The 23,865-nt window shown below is 39.8% G+C and overlaps 1 protein-coding gene and 1 long non-coding RNA gene across 4 annotated transcripts in view; one reads left to right on the top strand and one right to left on the bottom strand.

Annotated features, from left to right (window-relative positions):
• Positions 1-23,865, top strand: part of usp43a (ubiquitin specific peptidase 43a) — a 435,233-nt gene that overhangs the window by 38,268 nt on the left and 373,100 nt on the right. The gene's annotated exons all lie outside the window — the stretch shown is intronic.
• The window catches only part of LOC140463942 (uncharacterized), a 63,645-nt gene continuing 60,200 nt past the window's right edge, over positions 20,421-23,865 (bottom strand). The window contains exon 3 of the long non-coding RNA XR_011954822.1: positions 20,421-20,544. This is a non-coding gene — a long non-coding RNA (uncharacterized lncRNA). The remainder of the gene's footprint in view (positions 20,545-23,865) is intronic.

Raw genomic sequence — 23,865 nt, 5'->3', positions numbered from 1 at the left:
TTAGTAACAGCCTCAGGACTGAGATAATGGGAGTTTTCTCAGCACACACTCTGAAATAGTGGGCAGTCAATGGCAAAGTTTGCAAGGAATTAATACAGTCTGTCTCAGTTTAAGGATCACATACGAGAGTTGAAAAGCAGCAGGCTCTTTCTCTGCCAGTGAAGTAGTTTGAAATATCTGACAGAGTTCTAAATATCTGAACTCCTAAACTTCTCTCACTTGAATCTAAAATCAAGTCTGAAAAATTTCCATCATTCTGCAATTGACAGCATGAATTCACCAAAAGAAACCAAAGGAACTGTGAGAAAGTCACCTCATTCTGCCCTTTTATTTCAGATACTTGGTTTACACTTACAGGTATCCTTAATTTTTCACTCATTGCTCAGCAGAGCTGTGTTGTGTAAGTTGTTGTCCTACCTTTGAATGAATGGATGTATTTCTGATTATGGGCTTGGTGTTCAGTCTGCATTTTAGTTGATAACAGTTTGCTGTTTGTTTGAAGAATATGTGAGAAATGTGTTATTTTTGAGCTTATTAAAAAAGGTGGTGACAATTTATTTTGTTCTAGTTACCAGTAATAGACACAAACAAACTGACCATATTTGGTCATTGAGGAAAGTATTTACATTTCTAGTACCATTCATAGAGGAGTGGGCCTTGATTTCCTGGGCCCTCCTCCCACCAGCATCGTAACACTAGGGAAAAGACACTCTTCAGAGTGTCAGTTAGGGAGATTAAACAAACAACATTTTGGTTAGAATAGGGTCAAGGAAGCAGGAGGTGAGTTTCAACAGCAGCACAATTTTCTTTCAAAGTTAGTGATATTTTGATGTTTGGTGTACAATCCAACGCTTGACAAGACTTTTTCCCGAACACATGATTAGAATGCATTCTGGCATTTTCTCCTGTTGACGAAGTGCTCTAATGCATCTCAACACTTAAACTATATTAATATAATGGTCAACTTCCCTTTGCAGGACAGAGAGCTGTGATGAATCATTGCAAAAAAAAACACATTTACATTACAGTACAAAATCTAATAGTTACATTTGAAGTTACCAAAACACTTGCCCTAGAGAATGTTTCTGATTCCATAGACATGTATTCTCTTCATTTTTTCCTTGGGCTTCCCAAAAGAATGCAAAGATAACAAAGGAACATTGTGCAGTGGGGGAAAGTTCAAATTTGCTCCAGAGATGACAATGGTGATCTTTACCTTCGAAGGGCTATGTTTGGGATTGTGACCCAATGTTTTCCTGATGTGCGACAAAAAAAAATCAATATGGACTGAAGGGGCCAAAGAGTTGCCAAAAATTTGAAATGTTTGTCTTTTCTCATCCCATTCTGGCCCAAGGAATTTATCTCAACATTTTGTTTTGTTTCATTTATTTGAAGCAAGTATATTGTTTGTCATAGCATACCAGTCTAGTGTATGCACCTGTATTATTGCAAAATGGAACAAGATTAGGTGTAGTAATCAGGTCATGCAAGGTTAGGATGATCAATGGACTAAAACGTCAGAGAAGAGTAGGATTAATGGAGAATAAAAAACGTCTTTGTTAGGGAGGGAAGGGTTCACAATTAGATGAATCTCAATGGAAATGTGGTTTGAGAGGCTGGTGCAATGTCCAAGGATGGGGCTCACAACTGTCAGTAGGGAATAAGTCAGGGCTGAATATTGAGAATGAGGGCAGGGAGGGGCTTGGAGATGAAACGATGACAAAATGGCCAATTTCTATGATGTTTGCCTGTGGGGGGTGGTGAGGTGAGGAAACATGAAAGCTGCAGAGACAAGTGACAGCAAGAAGCACAAGTTTGTGATTTTTGAGAAGATTTGTAGCTCAGGTTGAGGTTCAGGTTGTAAGTTTGTTCACTGAGCTGGTAAGTTTGTTCTCAGATGTTTCCTCTGAGAAGCATAAGTCTGTGTGGTACATTTGAGGAACAGCTCAGCAAGCAATATGTTTTTTTTTCTCAATGAGTTGGGTAAGGCCCTTCACTGTGTTCAAGTGTTTGGAGGGTGTGGACAGATTTCCGTCCATAAACACACCTTTGAAGAACACAGCCTTGTGCATTTACATTTCGAATGTGAAAGTGAATGCTTGAATCACTGAAAATGCTCTGGGAATGAAAATGCTCCTGAAATTCCTGGCAGCCAAAGCACATCAACAAGAAGCAGGAATGCATAGGCAACATTTTTTACACATGCACAAAGTGTCCTCATGTTTGGTTGGAGCTGAAATTGATGAATTTCAATGAATAGCCTTGTAGTGAAGCATGGATCGATGTTAAAACTGAGGTTAGATTCCATGGGGCTTCCTTCACAGAGAGAAGAAAAGCATTATTCCTCTACATTGTCAATTAAAATACATTACGTTAAATGTCTAATTTATCAACAGTGGTTTTAAAACAACTAATAAAATAGGTTAAAGCTATTAAAGTGCTGAGCAAAGAAGACCAATTCACCATGGACCACCTGGAGATGGTGGTAACCTCTTGGGTGATGTTTCCAGGTGAGGCTTTGTAATGGCTCTGTGGGGCTCTCTGTTGCCTGGTGAGTGGGCAATACTGGTGAAGACCCCAACAGCAAGAGAGGCTGTAAGACTGAAGGTGAGATAGGTCACGCCAAAACGATGTCAAATGTGTTAGGTAATATACGATCACATACAGCTGTAAAGCAGTGTTACAAGTCTCACAGTTCTCAATGAGATTTCTGTTCCAGTTATCCTGACAAAACAATGTTAAAGTGAAACAATGTTAAACGTGGACTGCCTCGTGAGGTTGCCAGGTAACTTTACTGAAACCTCAATGTGCTCAATTGTTGATGTAATATCACACTCACTGGGCTAACCAAAGGTGTAGTGTCATTAGGATATTTGAACTGCTTTCCATATTAATTATGTGGATATAATGAGAAATGCGTCATTAAATACATCATTAAAAGAATTTGACTGTCAGCTTGAATTGAATTGGATAACACACTTGTCTGAGATTTGGAGAGTGTGCTTTGGAGCCTTATTCTAAGCTTTTCATGCATAACCTAGACTAGGAGTCAAATGGAGTATTGGGATAAAGTTCAATAGTTAGTTCTGTAGTTTCTTTCAGAAAATTAAATTGTGTTATTCAGGTGGAATTAACTATTAGAAGCTGTCAATTATGATTGTTTTTCTATTTTATTCCCCAAACATTTTACTAAACAGTGCATGATTTGGTTTTACTAAACGGTGCCTGTTATGGTTCACTAAGGAGCTCTATTAATACCTTGGGTTATATCAAAATCACATCCAAATATAATACCTTGTTCTGGTTTGCTTAGTACCAACCATGATTCCGAAGCCACTGTGCTGGTGATCCATTTGAGCTATTTGTTGAATGCAGAATGTTTCAACCTGAGTTTCTCTTCCCCCCCCCCGCCCCCCTTCCCCCCTTGCATGATGTTCTCTTCATACTCTGTGTTGGGAGAGGGTGCAAAACCTACTGAGCCCTCAGTGAATGGAAATTATTATGTAAGACTCACATATAACCCCTGGATTCCATCCCCTCAAATTATATTTCTTTAATTCTGTGTGAGACTTGCCATCACCTGGTGCTTTTCTGCTCTCCACTGACAGCTGGAATGGAATTGATCAGCATGTTTGGTTAGACTGTAGTCTGGTGGAGTTCTTTGTCTAATACCCACATGTAAAGTGGGAGATCTTCCTTCTTCTGTATTGTGCTTTTGAAATGGCATGTGTGAGACAGCTTATGAACAAACTGTTTGTGTTGAGTGTGGCTGATTGTGTTTCGGTCACATCATGAGTTCAGCCAGATGAATGGTAGCGCTGGCCACCACCCTCTACCCCAGTGAATGAGATTGCTGGAGTGCAAATTCATGATGTTCATTAAAGAGGCCCAGAAAAAGGGGGTGGGAGATTTGCTGCATTCAAAATTAAATTCTACACAAGATGTCTGCTTCTGAGCTTCCTCTGTTTCGAAGAGAAAATTAGAGATTAAAGGAGGATTGAAAGAAACCAATGAATGTGCTTGAAACCGAATATTTGTTATTTTGCACAAGTGTAGATCCTATTAAGAAGTACAGACTCCAACAGAATATATAAGAATGTGAGTATGGAGTTGCATTTCAACACTGATTCATGCTTCTCATTTATTTCATGGATGTCATGTTCTGAATATTTATTTTTTGCAAAGCTGGGACTTATTTCTCAGCAACTTCCTGACAAATTTGACATTTGTTAAAACAGGTAGAAATTAAACCCACTTTATTTTGGGTTTGTCTGATTTTCCAGGGGTTTTAAAAATATGCTCAAAAATGGTGATTTTACTCAATTAAGAGTCTCAGACTCTGGTTATAAGGTAACAGATTTATATGACATTAGCTACGAAGCTGATTATGGGTACTTCTTTAAAAGAGATGGGGATATTTAACTTTCCTTATAAATGAAGTACTGTGAGCTTAGTATTGGAAATGCTTGGTCAGTAATTGGAAATTATATAGAAGTTATTGAGTGGCATGGTGGCTCAGTGGTTAGTATTGCTGTCTCACAGCTCCAGGGTCCCAAGTTCAATTCTAGCCTTGGGTGACTGTCTGTGTGGAGTTTGCACATTCTCTATCAGGTGCTCCCGTTTCCTCCCACAGTCTAAAGATGTGCAGGTCAGGTGAATCGTCCATAGTGTTAGTTGCATTAGTCAGAGGAAAATGGGTCTGGGTGGGTTGCTCTTCAGAGGGTCAGTGTGGACTGGTTGGGCCAAAGGGCCTGTTTCCACACTGTAGGGAATCTAATCTATACTTACTTTTAGATAAGATTGGGCAGCACATATCCGCTTTTAATTGGTCAGATCATATTTTACAAGGCTAGCTATTTGGAAGCTTGTGTCATGTGTGTATCTGTTGGGCTGAATGACCTGTTCCCATGCTGAAAGTACTTTGTTCTTCAAAATGCTATTAGCAAAATGTGACATTTGCTTTTGAATGGGCAATGAACACATCTTACATCACCATGCTGAGATGGGCTTTCCTTTTACTGTGTTGAATCATTTGAACTGTTTTGATATATCACATTCTAGCCACGAGGCTTCATATATCTTTAAGGGACATGCTCATGATATCATCACCATGGCACATGACCCGATGATATAAAAGTCTCAGTCTCTATCATACTGAGTCCATTTGCAGCATGACATCTGATATGTGACTGGCTTACCTTGAGCCCAGAAATGTAAATGCCTGTGATTGTATTAATACATGTAGATGCCAGGAACTGTAATAAAAATCTCTTGAATACTTGACTACCATGTTACCCATGTCTCATTCTTAGTACAGGAATTAACAAAAATATCACTTCAGGTGCAAATACTCTGCTGAAGATAAGAATCCCATCACTGAATCTAAGGCACATTATGAGGGCAGAACAACTCAGGGTTAACAACAGTGGCCATTTATAAAGAAAAGACTCTTGGATCACAGATATAACACATCATACACATGCTTTATTATGATATGTGGGTTTTGGGAAAATCCAATATTTTCTGCATATGCAATGTCCTTTTGAAGACCAGGATGAACTGGGGAGTATTGTTAAGGAGAGTTTTTTGGTTCCTGATTATCACATCACTAGGTTCCATGCAATGCTCATGTCATTTGATGTTCTTGTGAGGATGAAGAACTGAAAGAGTGCTCTTGTGGCAAGCTGTACCCCTGGGCTAGGAGGCTTGTGTTCACATCCCCTCCTGCTCCAGTGATGTGTCACAATTGGTTAGTGAGGAAAATTGTAAAAGGGTAAGTAGAAGCTAATTGCAGTGAGGTTGGACCATGCATTGTTTTCTGTTTTGTAGTTCAGTACACGGAGGATGTAAACAAACTCTCTCCGAAATCTTTGACAATCTTTGAGCAGTTCCCGGTGTTGATTTAGTTCTCTGAGAATAGAGCAGAGACTATAGCTGTGGGCAGAAGATTTCCAGCCCTGAAGGATACGGGCAATGACCAGCCAGTTGAGACAAATATGGCCAAACCGGGAAAAGGAAATTTTCAACATTTAGGGAAAGAAAACTCTCTTACTTTTCCACCCAATAGCAATTGCAGAGAGCAGAAGCTCATTAACCATCCTGCAGCATTGCTGGGAGGATCATAGCCACTGCTCTCACCCAGGTAGCTACTTCAGACCAGTCTGGCACCACTTGACCTTGTGCCCAGCTGGGTTTAAATATAATGCCTACAGCATGAATATAATTGGTACATAGCAGAGAATTATATACTTCATTAGAGCTCACTGGGAGAGCAACCCTCCATGAAACTCCCTGACATTGACACTTAGACATTTTTTAAAATAAAATTCATGTCTGTGTATTATATGGTTGAGAGAAAGCAGAGAGCTGAAAACACAGAGGATAAACAATTGTAGATTGGACAAATCCTGTTTGTGTTGTCAGAGCCCACCAGACCATTTAAAAGGCTTCACAAATTAAGTATCTGGGGATTCTCTGGCATTAGAGCTGTAGTGACCTGAATGTAAGAGAGGGTTGATAGACATGCGCCATATCATTACTAAGTAATCCAGGAACCTCTGATAGAATACAGCTTTCAATGACTGGAACTCAAAGACAGAAACAACAGAGTTGGAAGTGGAAATTTCTCTCTAGGTGAAGGTGAGTTGGAAAACCCCAGAGCCATGGAGCCACATTAGGGTGGAAAGTAATGCAAGTTTTTGTAATTACTGGTGGTGTATTTTTGTGTTGGCTATTTAAAGTGAAATTTACCTCTTTGCAGTATCCCTCTCCTTTCAATTAGTGTCTAAAGTATGGTGACTTAGTGTTTTGTTACAGTAAAATTTTTAAAAGTGAAATCTTGTGCAGCAGCTTTCTTTCTGTTGGTGGTGTTGGGATTCCTTTTATCTGAAACAAATCAGTGGTCTCTCTGGGAGGTCTTAGCAGTATCTGTTTTTGGGTGTTGGTGAAGCATCAGACTGTTCACCATTTTGCAAAACTGTCCTGTAGCTTTCTTAAAGGACACAGCTTTTTCTTTTCTCAAATTCCTGGTTTCCTTCAAAATTTTATTTCCTGCTATAGTTGACACTCGGTCAAAGGGAAGAAGACAGTGGAGCAGTTTCCTGTCTATTTTAAGTTAAAAGTACTTTTGGGAAGAAAATTAAAGTGATTGATTTTCATCTGGCGGGGGTAAGTTGTCACTCTGCCATAAACCACCTTGGATGCCTGTGTCCATGTTTTCTCCCCCATACCCTGTTGTTTTTGCCTACTCTCTCTGTGAGGCTGTGGACCGGCCAATTAGAATTTCCATTTTTCCATTTGATTTTGCATCTTTTCCATACCTTTTTGAATCATTCAGCAGTCAATGTAGTAAACTCATGGCAAACAAAATACTGCTGAAATTAAACATTCAACCCAGAGAAAATTAATGATAAAAATTGGACCCCTGGAATCAGATAATTGAAGAGGATTAATTCCCAGTGTATATCTTATGGTGATTTTTATTTGGTTTGGCTTTCATTTTGGTTTTGCCACATGTGCTTTCCAAGTTTATTACATGACGGTAATGTGTGAAGATGACTTTCAAAATACTTAGTACAAGGCCATCCAGAATTGATGAGCAGATTTTGCAGTAACTGGGAAATCATTACCATGGTCATTATATACTGATAACTCAGATACAGTGAAATATTGATAACAGCTTGCATTCATATAGTGCTTTTGGTGTATTGAAATATACTCTTTTTATTCTTAATGTTAAACTAATACAAGATAAAGAAGTGGCTCTAATGGGAGCTTGTTAATCATTGTCTGAAGACTATAATTATTATGTTAAGATTCTCTTGATGTGAAAATGATGACAGTTCTGTACAATTTATCACAATTTTTAAAGACTGTTTCCAACATCAGGTAATCCATCATGAGCAGTCAGTTTTTTGAGATCCAGTTTTCTGTCTCCAACATTTTTTTGAGGGGAGTTGCTGGAGGATTGTCAAGAATATAGGCTTTGGTCAAGGAACAAAGGTGTCGCTGACTTGGCCAGCATTTAGTGCCCATCCATAGATGTCCTTGAGGTTTTGCACTGGACAATCCGCATAATCCCACCATTCACATTTCAGCTTCTGGTTCTGGAAGTCGTTGATGCACACTGACCTCAGAGGTTCACACAGATGGTTAAAGAACTTAATGGGAACACTGTTGGGGAGCTGCCTTCTTAAATTACTGCAGCTTGGTGTAGGTAGACTCACAATGTTGTTAGGGACCACAAATCTGACATTTGACCCAACAATACTGAAGGAATGGCGACGCACAATGTCAGGATGATTTAGAGAGGAACTTGTAGGTGGTGGTTTTCCCATGTAACCTCTGCCTTTGGTGGTAGGCAATTAGTTTCACAACAATGGTGTGCCAGATCATTACTGAATTCAATTCTATCTGCCATGGTGGGATTTAAACCTGGTCCCAAAACATTATTTCGGTCTCTGAGTTATGAGACCAGTGACAATTGGACTTGCCCATTGTCCCTGTGTCATGGCACTGGTGCAGTGTGTTTCACAGAGGACCCGTCTGCATACCAACTCCATGGACTGGCATATTCAAGGTGGGGGGTGGTGGGGGCTCATAAAGGGAAGAAGGTGGTCTCCCTACCTTCCTTCCCACACCTAATCTATTCTGCATCTCATGGAAAGTGGGGAGTTGCCAGGTATTTAACCACTCTTAGGCCTGTTGATACCTTTTAAGTGGCCAATCATTGTGCATTTACAGATAGGGTCCCCAGTGTTCATCAGTGGCAACCCCACAGGCCCTCCAAAGATCACAGCTCCCTCAGACCTCCCAAGCCACCAATGGAAATCCTGTTGTGAAACAATTTGGGTTATTCTCAGCAGGCCATCACTGTGGGACAGATGACTTTTGAGTTTTTACACTGACAACTGATTTTGCTGTTGGGAGCGTAAGAAGTACTTTGGTTTGTAAACTCCAGCCCCAAGCATTTATATTGTTGTCCAAAACTAGAAAGTGCCTGAACTGCATAATGACAGCATTGGCAATTGTGTGGTGGAGGTGATTATATCTTGAGACAAAACAAGTGGATAGAAAAACATACAGTACAATTCAAACTGGAAAATGATTCCAATAGCTTTTCTGTCTGTTACCATTGTTTATTTCCCTTTCTAAGCCTGTATTCAGGAACATGAATTTGTGGGACTGACAACTGAATAAAACGGAATGAGTCAGCTCATTTGGAGCACTTAATTACTCTTCATTATTGCTGATCATTTCCTTTTTACAGCGACACAGTTTAATCTGCTTTGAATGGTTTGAGTTTTATTGTTGCATCCTTATTCCACATTTACAATGGAATGTATGAAGTTTTTAGAATATCTGCGCCACTTATTAAAAAAACGTTTTAACCCTTTGCAAGCTGAGGTGTTAGTCTTCAGCATCCTGGTATTTGTAAAACCATGCTTGTCAGTCTTCTGCATCTAAATTGATTTGGGTGTATTTGATTTTTATTTAGTGATTTGTTTGGATAATATATAAGGCACCACAATGACAGCTGGAAGAACCTGTTTGTGTCATGTATCGACTGTCTTCAGTTAACACTGCTGTCTAGTATAAAATTATTTAATAACATTCTTACCTTTGCAAGAACCCTTAAGTCTGCTTAGATCTGTTAGGACAAATCTTCCCTTTGCTCCCAGGTTCAGTGTTTGCACTTTTTGCTTTTTGTGAAGTAATTGGGGGCATGTTTTGTGCTATATCAATGCAAGTCATTCTTGTACAACATGGAAACACACCCCTTTGGTACAACCCGATCATGCAGAGCAGGTATCCTAAATTAATTGTGTCCCCTATTGCCAGCATTTAGCCCATATCCCTCTAAACCCTTCCAATTCATGTGTCCATCCAGATGCCTTTTAAATGTTGTAATTGTACCAAGCTCCACTATTTCCTCTGGCAGTTTATTCCATACACGCACCACCCTCTGTGTGAACACATTGCCCCTTAGGACTATTTTATTATCTTTCCCCTTCACCTTAAACCTATGCCCTCTAGTTTTGGACTCATCGACTCTGGAAAAAGACCTTCGCTATTCACCCTAAAATGCCCTTCATAACTTTATAAACCTCCAAGGTTTTATAAACCTCTGTAAGGTTTTATAAACTTCTATAAGCCCTGGAACAGCGCAAGCAGTGAGTCCTGTAGTAGTCTGTGGGTTTGAGTCCAAGAGCAGAGAGTGGGGAAAGAGCCCCCGGAGCAGGGAATGGAGAGTGGGGAAAGAGCCCCCGGAGCAGGGAGTGAGGAAACAACACCCGGAGCGGGGAGTGAGGAAACAGCACCCGGAGCGGGGAGTGGGGAAAGAGCCCCCGGAGCGGGGAGTGGGGAAACAGCCCCAGGAATCAGCACAGTGGCTCAGTGGTTAGCACTGCTGCCTCACAGTGCCAGGGACCCAGGTTCAATTCCCACCTTAGGCACCTGTCTGTGTTGAGTTTGCACATTCTCCCCGTGTCTGCGTGGGTTTCCTCCGGGTGCTCCAGTTTCCTCCCACAGTCCAAAGATGTGCAGGTCAGGTGGATTGCCCATACTAAATTGCCCATAGTGTTAGGTGCATTAGTCAGAGGTAAATGGGTCTGGGTGGGTTACTCTTCAGAGGCTCAGTGTGGACTAGTTGGGTCGAAGGGCCTGTTTCCACACTGTAGGGAATCTAATCTAAAAAAAAGGATATGGGAAACAGTAGCATGTGGTCAGCGAGTCCCAGGAGACTGGTGCGGGGTTGGCCGTCCTGGAACTTACCTTGGAGCAGCTGAGTGCCAGTACGGAGCACACTGGGGCTTGGAGCAGAGGGGGGACAGCTGTTGGACTCGGGTCTAGCGTGGCCAGGCAGAGACCCTACGCTGAGCTGCTGCAATGTAATTTCAGTGTTCATTTGAAATTTCCTACCTTACTGTAATGTCTTTAATGTTCTATTTTTAACTTACTTTTAAACTCTGTAAGTACTTGTATTCCTCTGTTTTATCCAAGAATTACACCTAGGTACTTGTAGCTAAGGTAGCACCATAAGAGGCAGACATTGCAAAAGCTTTTCATTGTACTCCTACAATGGAATACACATGACAATAAAAGATAGTCTATTCTATACCATTCTAAAGCCACCCCTCAGCTTCCAATGCTCCAGGGAAAATAGCCCCAGCCTATTCAGCCTCTCCCTGTAGCTTAAATCCTCCAACCCTAGCAATGTCCTTGTAAATCTTTTCTGCACCCTTTTAAGTTTCATAACATCCTTCCTATAGGAGGGAGACATGAATTGAATGCAATATTCCAAAAGTGGCCTAACCAATGTTCTGTACAGCTGCAACATGACCTCCCAACTCTGATACTCAATGCTCTGACAAATTGTCCTTGCCATATGCAGAGTATTTTCAATGTGATCTGTACCGTGGTGAATTACTTTGAGGGAAGGAGCCCCAGAGCAGGACGTTGTCTCCAAGTTCTTGAACCTGCTTGGGTTTATGACTGACCTCCCACACTTGTTCTTAATTTTGCATGAGTTCATCAACTTGGAACTAATTCAGTATGGCTTTGTTTCCCCAAAAACTGATGTAATACCATTCAAACTGTGGCAAAATATTACAGTTCAATTGGTCAGCTTATTTGAGACAGTTCTCCATTCAAGCATGAGAAAATCTGAAACAAAAGCAGAAATTGCTGGGAAAACTTGGCGAGTCTGGCAGCATCTGAGAAAAGAAAGCAGTTAATGTTTTGGGTCCAGCGACCCTTCTTCATAAAATCAAGCCTATTTTAGCCTGAAATTAAGTTTTTAGAAAATTAACTAATAGCTAGAGTCTAAACTATTCAGGTTGTATTAACAGTCTGGACAAAGGGCTTGTGAGGGCATTGTCGTTAAGTTTGCAAATGACACAACTGTAGATATAGGGGAAAGGAGTGCTGAGGAAGTGAGGAGGCTCCTCACCTATCCAAGCCCACCCGCAGCCTCCTCACTTCCTCACACTCCTTTCCCCTATATCTACAGTTGTGTCATTTGCAAACTTAATGACAATGCCCTCACAGGCCCTTTGTCCAGACTGTTAATACAACCTGAATAGTTTAGACTCTAGCTATTAGTTAATTTTCTAAAAACTTAATTTCAGGCTAAAATAGGCTTGATTTTATGAAGAAGGGTCGCTGGACCCAAAACATTAACTGCTTTCTTTTCTCAGATGCTGCCAGACTCGCCAAGTTTTCCCAGCAATTTCTGCTTTTGTTTCAGATTTTCTAATGCTTGAATGGAGAACTGTCTCAAATAAGCTGACCAATTGAACTGTAATATTTTGCCACAGTTTGAATGGTATTACATCAGTTTTTGGGGAAACAAAGCCATACTGAATTAGTTCCAAGTTGATGAACTCATGCAAAATTAAGAACAAGTGTGGGAGATCAGTCATAAACCCGAGCAGGTTCAAGAACTTGGAGACAACGTCCTGCTCTGGGGCTCCTTCCCTCAAAGTAATTCACCACGGTACAGATCACATTGAAAATACTCTGCATATGGCAAGGACAATTTGTCAGAGCATTGAGTATCAGAGTTGGGAGGAGAGTGGGCAAAGAATTGTGATGGAATATGATGTGGGAACGTGTGAGGTTATGCACTTTGGCAGGAAGAATAGAAACATAGACTATTTTCTACAGGGGAAAGGCTTCAGAAATCTGAAGCACAAAGGGATCAGGAGTCCTGGTTCAGGATTCTCTTAAAATTAACATGCAGGTTCATTTGACCGTTAGGAAAATGCAATGTTGACATTCATTTCAAGAAGGTTAGAATACAAGAGCAGAGATAATTTGGAATATTGTGTGCAATTCTTGTCTCCCTCCTATTGGGAAGATGTTGTCAAACTTAAAAGGGTTCAGAAGAGATTTACAAGGATGTTTCCAGGTTGGAGGGTTTGAGCTACAGGGAGAGGCTGAACAGGCTGGGGTGGTTTTCCCTGGAGTATTGGAGGCTGAGTGATGGCCTTATAGAGGCTTATGAAATCATCAGGGGCATAGGTAGGGTAAATCGACAAGGTCTTTTCCCTGGGGTGGGGGAGTCCAGAACTAGAGGGCATAGGCTTAGGGTGAGAGGGGAAATATTTAAAAGAGACCTAAGGGGCAACATTTTCATGCAGAAGGTTTTGCATGTTTAGAATGAGCTGCCGAAGAAGTGGTGGAGGCTGGTACAATTAAAACATTTAAAAGGCACCTGGATGGATACATGGATAGAATGGGTTTAGAGGGATATGGGCCAAATGCTGGATAGATTAGGTTAGGATATGTGGTTGGAATGGATGAGTTGGACCGAAGGGCCTGTTTCCATGCTTTGCATCTCTATGACTCTGTGTCCTGCTGAGCCTGTATAAGGCTCTGGTCAGATTGCAATTAGGATATTATGAGCAGTTTTGGTCTCCATATCTAAGGAAAGATGTGCTGGCATTGGATGAGGTCGAAACGATGTTTAGAAGAAAGATTCTGGGATGAAGGTCTTGTCATATGAGGACTCTGGGTCTGAACCCAATAGAGTTGAGAAAGACGGGGGGGGGGGAATCTGATTGAAATGTATAGAACAGTGAGAGGCCTGGATAGAGTCGACATGGAGAAGCTGTTTCTGTAGTAGGAGAGACTCAGATCTGACGGCATAGCGAGTGAAGGAACGATCCTTTTGAACTGAGATAAGAAGGAATTTCTTCAGCCAAAAAGTGGTGAATCTGTGGAACTCATTGTCACAGAAGGCTGTGGATACCAAGTCATTGAGGGTATTTAAGACAGCGGTAGGTTCTTGATTAATAAATGGATCAAGGTTTACAGGGAGAAGACTGGAGAATGGGGTTCAGAAAGATATCAGTGATGATTAAATGGCAGAGCAGATTTGATGGCCAAATATCCTAATTCTACATCTACATTTTATGATGTTATGGTTTCATTAATGATGTGGCCCTAAGTTGATCACCCCTGCCCTATGTCCATTTTTGTTTCTTCTTCCTCGTCTAACTCACAGTTTGTTTCTTTCCTGAACAAGTTAGTTTAAAGTCAAGAATTGCTGTGCAAGGTATAAACTGGATGAGACCCATTTATATGCTTCCATCTGACATATTGAAGCCAGGTTTTCACCTTTTGGTTAAGAATCTACAGCCAGATCATGGAATGATCAAATTGTGAACTATCAAATTAAAATCAGTTCACATTGCAATGTTGTTAGATGATGTGCTTTGAGTTATTAGATTGAGTACAGTTTTCAATTTTGGAATCCTGCAGCAGAACAGCCTTTACTGTTAACCACCTCAGTGATGTATGCAGGTTCATTGGGTCATTCAGTGACACAGTGTAGTTAATGAAATCTAAAACTGTCAGGAGTGAAGCAGTTAAACTTGTTTGACAGGTGTTGCTCCTGATAGACTGCAGAAAGCATGTAAAGGCTATATAAATCTAAATTTGGGATTACAGTGGGCAAATGGAGAGTAATCCACGTTTCAGAAATGCACATGAGAGCTTTACAGGCAAAAATGCCAAAATATTAGCAGGAGGTATTTGTAGCCAAGACTGGGGCTAGAGTAATAACAACTTTTGTTCATTTCTGAAGAAGAAAGAAAACACACGTTTCGTGTAAGGAAACTGGCAAGTGCAGCTGTGTTCATAATATGTAGCTTTTGTTAAAAAAAATGTGGACGCATAGAATGCTCCTGGATATTATTTTTGACATCTTTCAACATTACTTTGGAAACAGTGTATTTTAAAGGGGATTAAGAGATCCCCTTCAAAAAACAATTAGAGATTATCAAATCCAATAACAAGTTACATCAAAAGTAAATAATTTTGCTTTTTATTTGTGAGGGAATCTATGTTATATAATTACGTTAAAAATGTACCAGGATTGTGCTTCTGCCTGCAGCCCAGGGCTGTTCTGTCTGGCACTAGTGACCACACTGTCAGATCCCACTTCTGCCATAAAATTCAATTATTACTTTCCTGTTCCCACACTTGTTTCCTGCTCTTTAGTGACTAAAGCTTGCTGCCTCTGGGTCAGGGTGCATTCCTAACTAGAGTCAGGTAACTAAACTCTATACAGTATTCCAGTGACTTCCTGGGATCCCGTGTTGAGGCCTGTTGTTATGAAGTTCCCGTGGTGTAGTGGTAGTGTCCCTACTTCTGGGCCAGAAAGTCCCAATTCAAGTGCCACCCACCATGGAGGTCTATTGTAACATGTCTCAACAGGTTGATTATAGAAACTTGATGTTAATACAAGCAGCAGATGGCTCTCGTTAGTTCATGATGAGCTGCATTCACAAAGTTCTGGTATGTTTGGGTTCATATTTTTTAGTCACAAACATTGCTGTAAGGCAGTTTTATTAATTAAACTAGTCTTGCTGATTTTAATTTGAGCTGATGTTGGTTATATCCAGAAAAGCTATATCTGCAAAATATTGTGGGCATAAATTGTTAAGAAAACTGCAGATTCAAGTTAAAATAAGGAATGACAAAATCCACTAAGGTTATTCTGAAGCTCATTCAGTTTCAATTTTCCCCCACAGTCCTGTGTAACTGTGTACTCCTTTGTTTTAATTGTCTGAGTGAGAGAGTAAGCATGTGTCTGCAAAATGCATCAATCTTTAGCGTTGTCTTTCCTAAAGAGGAAGTGAAACAATTATTTATGCTGGCTAGAAACCCCTTTGGGCCAAAGGACCTTTCAGTGTCTGCCCAAAATAGAATACAGAATCTTAATTCAACGTTAATCAGGAGTAACTCCTTGCCAGATAAATCTTATAAAATTGAATTACTAATCTGGAGTATTAAGATTCCATTGGGTATTGAACATAGATTGGGCTGCATTTCTTGTTGAGACACAGAGGTTAAATTCCTGGTTTGATAGATTTGAAATTTGCCCAAGTGCCCTTGCACTGAATTCTTGATTTCCTGTAATAATTTATGTCACGTTGACTGGTCATAGCCTTCTCAATCTTTTCAGTCTCATTTCTAACATCTGTATTTATTAACATAGTTATCCTTGATACATCTCGCTAAAATGGTTTTAAAGTATTGTTAATAAAAGCAACTTTTCCTTATTGTAGAAGTTATGTACCATTTGTAACACAGTGGTGATATTGAAAATGTCTCTATTCACTTCGAGATTGGGAGTTGATCTAAAATGATCTTTTAGCTTTCACTGGGTTAATTAACACTTGTTGTCTCCTGACTGATCTGAAGAAAGGAGATGAAACCACACTGCACTTGTAGTTTAAAACCCTTCTTGGTTTAAAAATGCCATCTTGCAATATTGGTGTACCTCAGAGGGCATCTTGTAAATATTAACTCACTTCCTCAGGACCAGCTAGGTAAAGGCTGGAAAACTATAAAGCAACTAGAGCAGAATTGAAAATACATGGCAGATCCATTCAGCGTCTGTATAGAGAAAAGGATAAGATTTAGGTATAATTGATTTGTCAGAATAGTTAGAACTGTACCGCCAGACTAAGATTTATTTCATCCTTGGGATAGGGCATGGCTAACATTTATTGCCTGTTGTTAAATGTCCTGGAAATGTTGAGATGAGCTGTCATCTTAAATTGCTGCAGTCAACATGACATAGCTACAGAGTCAAGATTAGAGTGGTGCTGGAAAAGCACAGCAGGTCAAGCAGCATCCGAGGAGCAGGAAAATTGATGTTTCATGCAAAAGCCCTTCATCAGGGATGGCTTAATCCTGATAAAGGGCTTTTGCCTGAAACGTCGATTTTCCTGCTCCTCAGATGCTGCCTGACCTGCTGTGCTTTCCCAGCACCACTCTAATCTTGACTCTGATCTCCAGCATCTGCACTCCTCACTTTCGCCTAATCATGACATAGCTACAGCCCTACTTTTGTATAAGGATGGAACCATGATATAGCTCTTAGTGGGTATAGTGTGTGTCTTGGAAGAGAACCTACATTGTTTATAACCATTGAGAGGTGTGCTGTCTATTTTTACAGTTCTCAATTTTTGTTCAAGAAACCATACCAGCAACACAAATGAAAACTTACATTGGAACACATTGTGTTTTTTTTTTGTTTGGATGTATGGAACAACAGAATTGATGTGACTTTATTATTTCTTTCACTTCTCAGATGGATCTTGCAAAAAATTGATCAAAGTACAGGACAGATATATTGAGACAAAAACTTTGGTATCACTCAAAGGTTGGCTGTAGTCATGGGATTAGAAGACGTAGGCCTTTTTTGGAAGTATAACTTAAGTCGGCTAAATTGCTTCTTTGCCTGTTCCTACCTCTTGATCATCTACTAGAAGACTTGATGGTGAAGTTTATCTCAGCAAGTTTAATACCAGTTGATCTTTAGAAAATTGAAACTCTTCATTTCAGAGCTCCATCTGAAGGGCAGTTTTTTTACTATTGAAAGATAGTGACAGCTTTCTGACAATCATTGACTTTATGATATCCACCATCACAATAACTTTCCCTAATGTCAGTACAAGAAATGTTCAAGATAATATGATATCTAACAGGAGCTGCAACCATAAGATTGATTATAAATCTTTGCTATTATTTGGATTATCAGATAATATTGGCAAAGTTTCAGAGGTCCCAAATACTTCTGACAAGTTTCTGGGTAGTTTTGGCAATAGTTTCCTTGTGAGAAGGGCTTTTAATACTGAGCCTTTTTTTCCAAAACAGAGTCACAGATTTAACCCCGATGAGATGGAAGTATTTGAATAATATCGTTAGGGGGTTAATAGTTTACATCATTTGATCATTTTAAAACCAGTTAACAGTGACAGTTGTACTGTGTGTGGTCTTCCTGTTAGTGAAACTCTTCTATTCTATACCTGGGGAGAGGGGGACGAGACTGAGGGAAGTGGCAGTGGAGTGATTTGTCTGGCTGCTTCCATTCTCACTCTCTTCCTCCATTCAAGCCATCTCAACCACAGCAACTTCTTAGAGTGCCACTTGTTAATATTCAAACAGAAACAAGACTCTTTATTCCTATCCCAACTCAGAACAAAAACGGTGTTATGCAGATCAACTTGCACTTTGTCATTATTATGTTGGTGAAGAATTTACAAACTTAATGAAGTCATGGTAGTGTTCAGGGTGGCTGAGTATTTAGGTTACATGTTACCTGGAGATGCATGTGTTAAAGTTCCTCTACTGTCCTTCACATTTTGGGTCAGTGACTTACCTTAATAGGCGGCTCAGATCGCATTGAGAGTGAGGGGAAGAGGAGGAAAGTGGATTAACTGGGCACCAGTTTGTCACCTTAGGGAGATGCGCAATTTGCTGAGCAGCATTCAAAAATTAACCTTGTTTCTTTTTATTTCCTTCCTGTACTTCTGTTGCTCCTTATTTGAAAAAGGTTTAAACCTTTTTATTTTGGTGCTTGTTTACCTGAGATTTTAGTGTGTCAGAATCTGTGATCTGCTCCCCAGCCTCTACACTCATAAATCTAGTCTTCATTCCAGTGGAAAATAGATGCTTAGTGTTTTGTGGTTTCACAGTCTTCTACAGGGTTACAAGAACCAAATACAGTAATGTAATTGCCAAAAGAGGTTTGAAATGTCAGTGTCTGAGTCTGACCTATAAAACTGAATTGAGAAGAACGACATCCAAAATGGAACCTGTTGGTATTACTGGATCAGAGACCGCTACTGATTGGGATTTGTTTCTTCCAAGCTTTCGACATTGAGATGCTGGTATAGATGTGTGAAATAATTTTGAGTGCTTTTTTGTGCACCTTTATCTGCTTTCTCTTCGTGACGTTTGCAGCTCCCATTAGCTACTATAAACAGAGTAACAAAATGTAAATTCAGCTTGTTTGTACTATGTGAATTCTGTAGGTTCATGTGTCAGACTCAGGGTCTTCATGTTTTTGTTGTGCAATTTGAGCAAACATGTTATTAAATTAAATTTTAATAAGGCATGTGCTCTGGCATTTTTGTTATTCACTTTTGCCAGTGATTCCTTAGGAGAAGCTATTGATTCTGTATTTTAAAATACAAACTTTGGCTGTCTGGATTTTAGAACTGTGTGGTCACTTTCAATTCTACTAATCAGGTTATGATTCCTTTCAAAACAGGATTGGTGGATTCGGGGAATTTATATAAGGTGTCAAAAGCATGCAAGCTGGCAGACTGAGCTAATTGTTTATGATTGTACTCCCAGTAGTCACTGATGCCTTGAAATTGAATGTATTTTTAATAAAAGTTCATCTGGCACCCACTAAGTCTTTTGAAATCTCATTTGATTGACAGCTGTAGCACCTGAGGCCTCCGAACAGTAATAAATAATTCAGCCACTGCTTAGTTTGGCAGTTGTTGCATTTCAATCATTTTAGTTCCATGTCATAACATAAGCTAGAACAACCTAGTGTTTAGAATTCGAATACTCCTATAATCTCAGTTAAAGGATTCTGATAAAAGGATTTATCCAAATTATTTATCGTGCGAAAGATAGTGAACAGATTGTAGTCATTTGAAAGTAAAAGTAATGCATTCCTATATATTCTTCTATGTAATTTTGCACCTTGAAACAAATTTTAATTTTGTTTTTAGCCTGAGATTCACAAATTGCCAAATGTGTTTTTATTCACAACTGCAAAGATGTCATCATTCCAAGATGATACCGCACACTGTATAAATAGTCTAGAGTGTGGTGCTGGAAAAGCACAGCAGGTCAGGCAGTATCCGAGGAGCAGGAAAATCGACATTTTGGGCAAAAGCCCTTCATCAGGAATGAGCCGTTTGCCTGAAACATTGATTTTCCTGCTCCTCGGATGCTGCCTGACCTGCTGTGCTTTTCCAGCAGCACACTCTTGACCCTAATCTCCAGCATCTGCAGTACTCCTGTTCACCTACACTGTATAAATAGTCCAGCAATAAATGAGTTTATTAATCTTTTAACCCAGTTCTCTTTTTGTATAAAGCTCAGAGTTAGAATTGTTTGTGATCAATTCATATTTTAATAGTCGCAATTGTGACATCTAATTCATCCATTGTACTAAATGCTACCACTTAAATAGAAAGTTAAAAGAATAATAAAATCAAAGACAATGAATAAAAAAGGCTGTAATAATTATTTTTAATTAGTGTGTTTTGTTGGCCATTTTAGGACAAGTTGCTTGAATCCAGTGCAAATTGCATCTATTTAAAAAAATACAATGGTTTCTCTTCAGGTTTCAAGGCTTGTGCTAAGCCTGATAAGTAACATTTGTACTACTTGGGTGCTTTGCAATGAACCTCTCCAACAGTCATTCTTTCAGCACCAACACATGGGAGCAGTAATGTAAATCAGCTGCAGAATTCATTGCAAAGGTTCACCAAGGTTGCTTAGACTGGAATGTTTTTCTCAAACAATTTTGAAATTGTTATGGATATCCTCACCCTGGTTCACTCTTTAAGCAGCAAAAGGGTGAGAAAATTCTCTTTGGTTGTTATTTCCTTAAAACTCATTCACACAAAACAAATCAGCTCGGCTGTGTTGGTAAAGCTGATGGATCCATCAATGCTGCAATGAGGAGCATCCACAGTCCTTCAGGTCCTGCTGTAGTTGCTGAAATGGAATTATGATAGTAAATAAATGTTTTAAGTGAGTGTCAATCCACTACCAGTAAAAACCTGATTTCATTTTAAATTACAGAAAATTACTTTCCAAAATTAAACAAAACTATTTTCTATTTGGATTGAAGCAGAGTAGTTAGTCATTTAGAAAATTGAAAATAACAAAAATCCAAAAATGTTTTTGAAATGTACCTGTTGGTATCCTTGCAGTTTAAAATTTTGGAATGTCTCTGACTGATGCTCACAAAAGAGTAGCATTAGCATATTGTCCACTGCTAATTAATTTGCCTGGGGATGTGGTCAGTTTTGTGAGTAGCTCCTTCTTTCACCATAATGTTTTCAAAATCAGCTCGAAAACTTACAGAAAGTGGATTGCACAAAACACAACTTGTCTTTAAAACTCTGCAGTGGCAATGAACAAACCAATACTTTTGAGCAGAAATTGCAGGCTGTTTGCTTTTTGAAAAGCATTTTCCACCAGAAAAATTACATTTTCTGTTTCCATTGAATGGTGACTCTGAGGATGGCATTCAGTTCAGGGCGGGTCACGAGGCAGCACCAAGGTGTTCCAATCTTGTTAACCAAAAGACCAAAGTTCACTGGTTAATCAGTACCACCCAGACCTGGAGAAGTGCCCACCCTTAACTGGACTTGCATACATTTTACTAGGCAAACACGCAAGTTATATGAAGGTCAAAGACAGAGCTTTTCTGGTGTACTTTTTTTAAAATGTTAAGATAATTCTCAGGTGTGTCAAAGTCTTGAGTTTCCATATGATAGTATCCGTAGGACATAGATGAGTAAGTAAAGCAGTCTTTCTTTTACACACCAGATGTTTAAAATGCCATCAATGTGTGCATTGTTTGTTGAATATACTTGTACTCACACTTTGGTTATAATCTTATGAAGTTCCTTAGAATTTGGAAGGGTACCAGTGGACTGAAAAACAAAAAAAATGTTTTACTTTGATTTAAAAAGGGAATGAGGCAGAAAGCAGGTGCCAATAGACCAGTCAGTCTAACCTGTTTCATTGGGAAAGTGCTAAAATCTATTATTAAGGAGGTTATAGCTGGATACTTAGAAAATCATGATATTATCTGGCAGAACCAGCTTTGTTTTGTGAAAGAGAAATCATGTTTAACTAATCTATTAGAATTTATAGATGAAATAATATTCACAGTGGATAGAGAGGAGCCAGTACTTAAATTTCTAAAAAGGCGTTTGATCAAGTGCTAAATCAACGGAAGCTACTCAAGATAACAATGCTGTAGGAGGTAACATATTGGCATGGATAAAGGATTTGTCAGCTAATAAGGAAGTAGAGAATATTGATAAATGAAACCAAAAACGCGAATGCTGGAAATCTAAAATAAAAATAAAAATTGCAAGAGAAACCTCGCAGGTCTGGCAGCAACTATGGAGAGAAGGCAGAGTCAATATTTTGGGTTCAGTGACCCTTCATTAGCACTGTGATAAATGATTTTTCATATGGATTGGCAAGCTGTAACATTGTGAAGTACTACAGATGTCACTGCTATGTCAGCAACTGTGTACAGCCTATATCTTGAACAAAGGGACCAAACGCACGGTTGCTATCTTACACCCAAGGAAGCAGGAAGGTAGCTTGTCAAGGGGCTGGCAAGTTATCTAAGGGATAAAGGTGTGTAAGTGAAGGAGAAAACATTGGGAGATGGTAAATAGTGTGAATAATAGTGAACCTGTACATTTGGCAGGAAGAAGAGACAAGCCGTATGCTACTCAAATGGGAAGAGATTGTAGAACTTGGTGGTACTGTGGGATGAGTTTTCCAGTACATGAATCACATAAAATTAGCATTCCCACAGAAAGTGATTGTGAAGGCAAATGGAATCTGACTTTTACTGCAGGTTCAATGGAACATTAAAGAAGTTTATTTTATAGCAGCTGTGCAGGATATTCGTGAGACCACATCAGAGTTAATGTGTACAGTTTTGGTCTCCCTGTTTGAAAAGTAGATACAATTACTTTAGAAACAGTTCAAAGAAGGTTCACATTCTAGGATGAAGGGCTTATCTTGTAGAGGAAGGATAACCAAGTAACCTAAATCCATTGAAATGTCGAAGAATGAGAGGTGACATTACTGAAGCATGTAAGATCATGGGGCGAACTGGATGGCGTGAATGCTGGGGAAGACATTTGCTCTTGTGGACGTATCTAGAACTAGGACACATTATTTCAGAGTAAGAGATCTCCCTTTTAAGATAGATACAGAAATATTCCCCATGGAAACAGACCCATCCGTCCAACTTTTCTGTGTCAACCAGATAACGTAAACTCAACTAGTCCCATTTACCAGTATTTGGTCAATATCCCTCTAAACCCTTCCTATTCATAGATCCATCCAGATGCCTTTTAAATGTTGTAATTGTACCAGCCTCCACCACTTTCACTGGCAATCCATTCCACGCACGCAGAAGCATCTATGTGAAAAAGTTGCTCCTTAGGTCCCTTTTAAATATTTCCCCGCTCACTTTAAACATTTTCAGGAGGCACGGTGGCACAGTGGTTAGCACTGCTGCTTCACAGCACCAGAGACCCGGGTTCAATTCCCGCCTCAGGCAACTGTCTGTGTGGAGTTTGCACATTCTCCCCGTGTCTGCGTGGGTTTCCTCCGGGTGCTCCAGTTTCCTCCCACAGTTGAAAGATGTGCAGGTTAGGTGAATTGGCCATGCTAAATTGCCCATAGCGTTAGGTGAAGGGGTAAATGTCTGGGTGGCTTGCTCTTTGGAGGGTTGGTGTGAACTTGTTGGACTGAAGGGCCTGTTTCCACACTGTAAGTAATCTAAACCCATGCCCTCTAATTTTGGACTCCCCTGCTCTGGGGAAAAGACTCCCTATCCATACCCATCATGATTTTATCAACCTCAGCCTCTGACATTCCAGCCTATTTAGCTTCTCCCTATAGCTCAAACCCTCCAACCCTAGCAACATCCTTGTATATCTTTTAAGTCTTTCGTGTACAGCAGGTGAGACCAGAATTGCACGTAGTATTTTAAAAGTGGCCTAACCAATGCCCTGTATAGCCACAACAATACCTCCCAATTCTTAAACTTAGTACACTGAGCAATAAAGGCAACTGTGCCAAATATCTTTTTCACCACCCTGGGTCCCTGCGACTCCACTTTCAAGGAACTATGAATCTGCATTCCGAAGTTTCTTTGTTCAGCAACTCCCCAGGTCCTTACCATCTGAACTGGTGCACTGTTAAGCAAATCTTGAAATTACACAGGAACATAAGACATAAGCCGCTGTCAGCCTTTGAGTTTGCTCCATT

This window comes from Chiloscyllium punctatum, chromosome 39 (genome assembly GCF_047496795.1).
Source record: "Chiloscyllium punctatum isolate Juve2018m chromosome 39, sChiPun1.3, whole genome shotgun sequence".
Lineage (NCBI taxonomy): Eukaryota > Metazoa > Chordata > Chondrichthyes > Orectolobiformes > Hemiscylliidae > Chiloscyllium > Chiloscyllium punctatum.
This window is presented reverse-complemented; position numbering and strand designations above follow the sequence as displayed.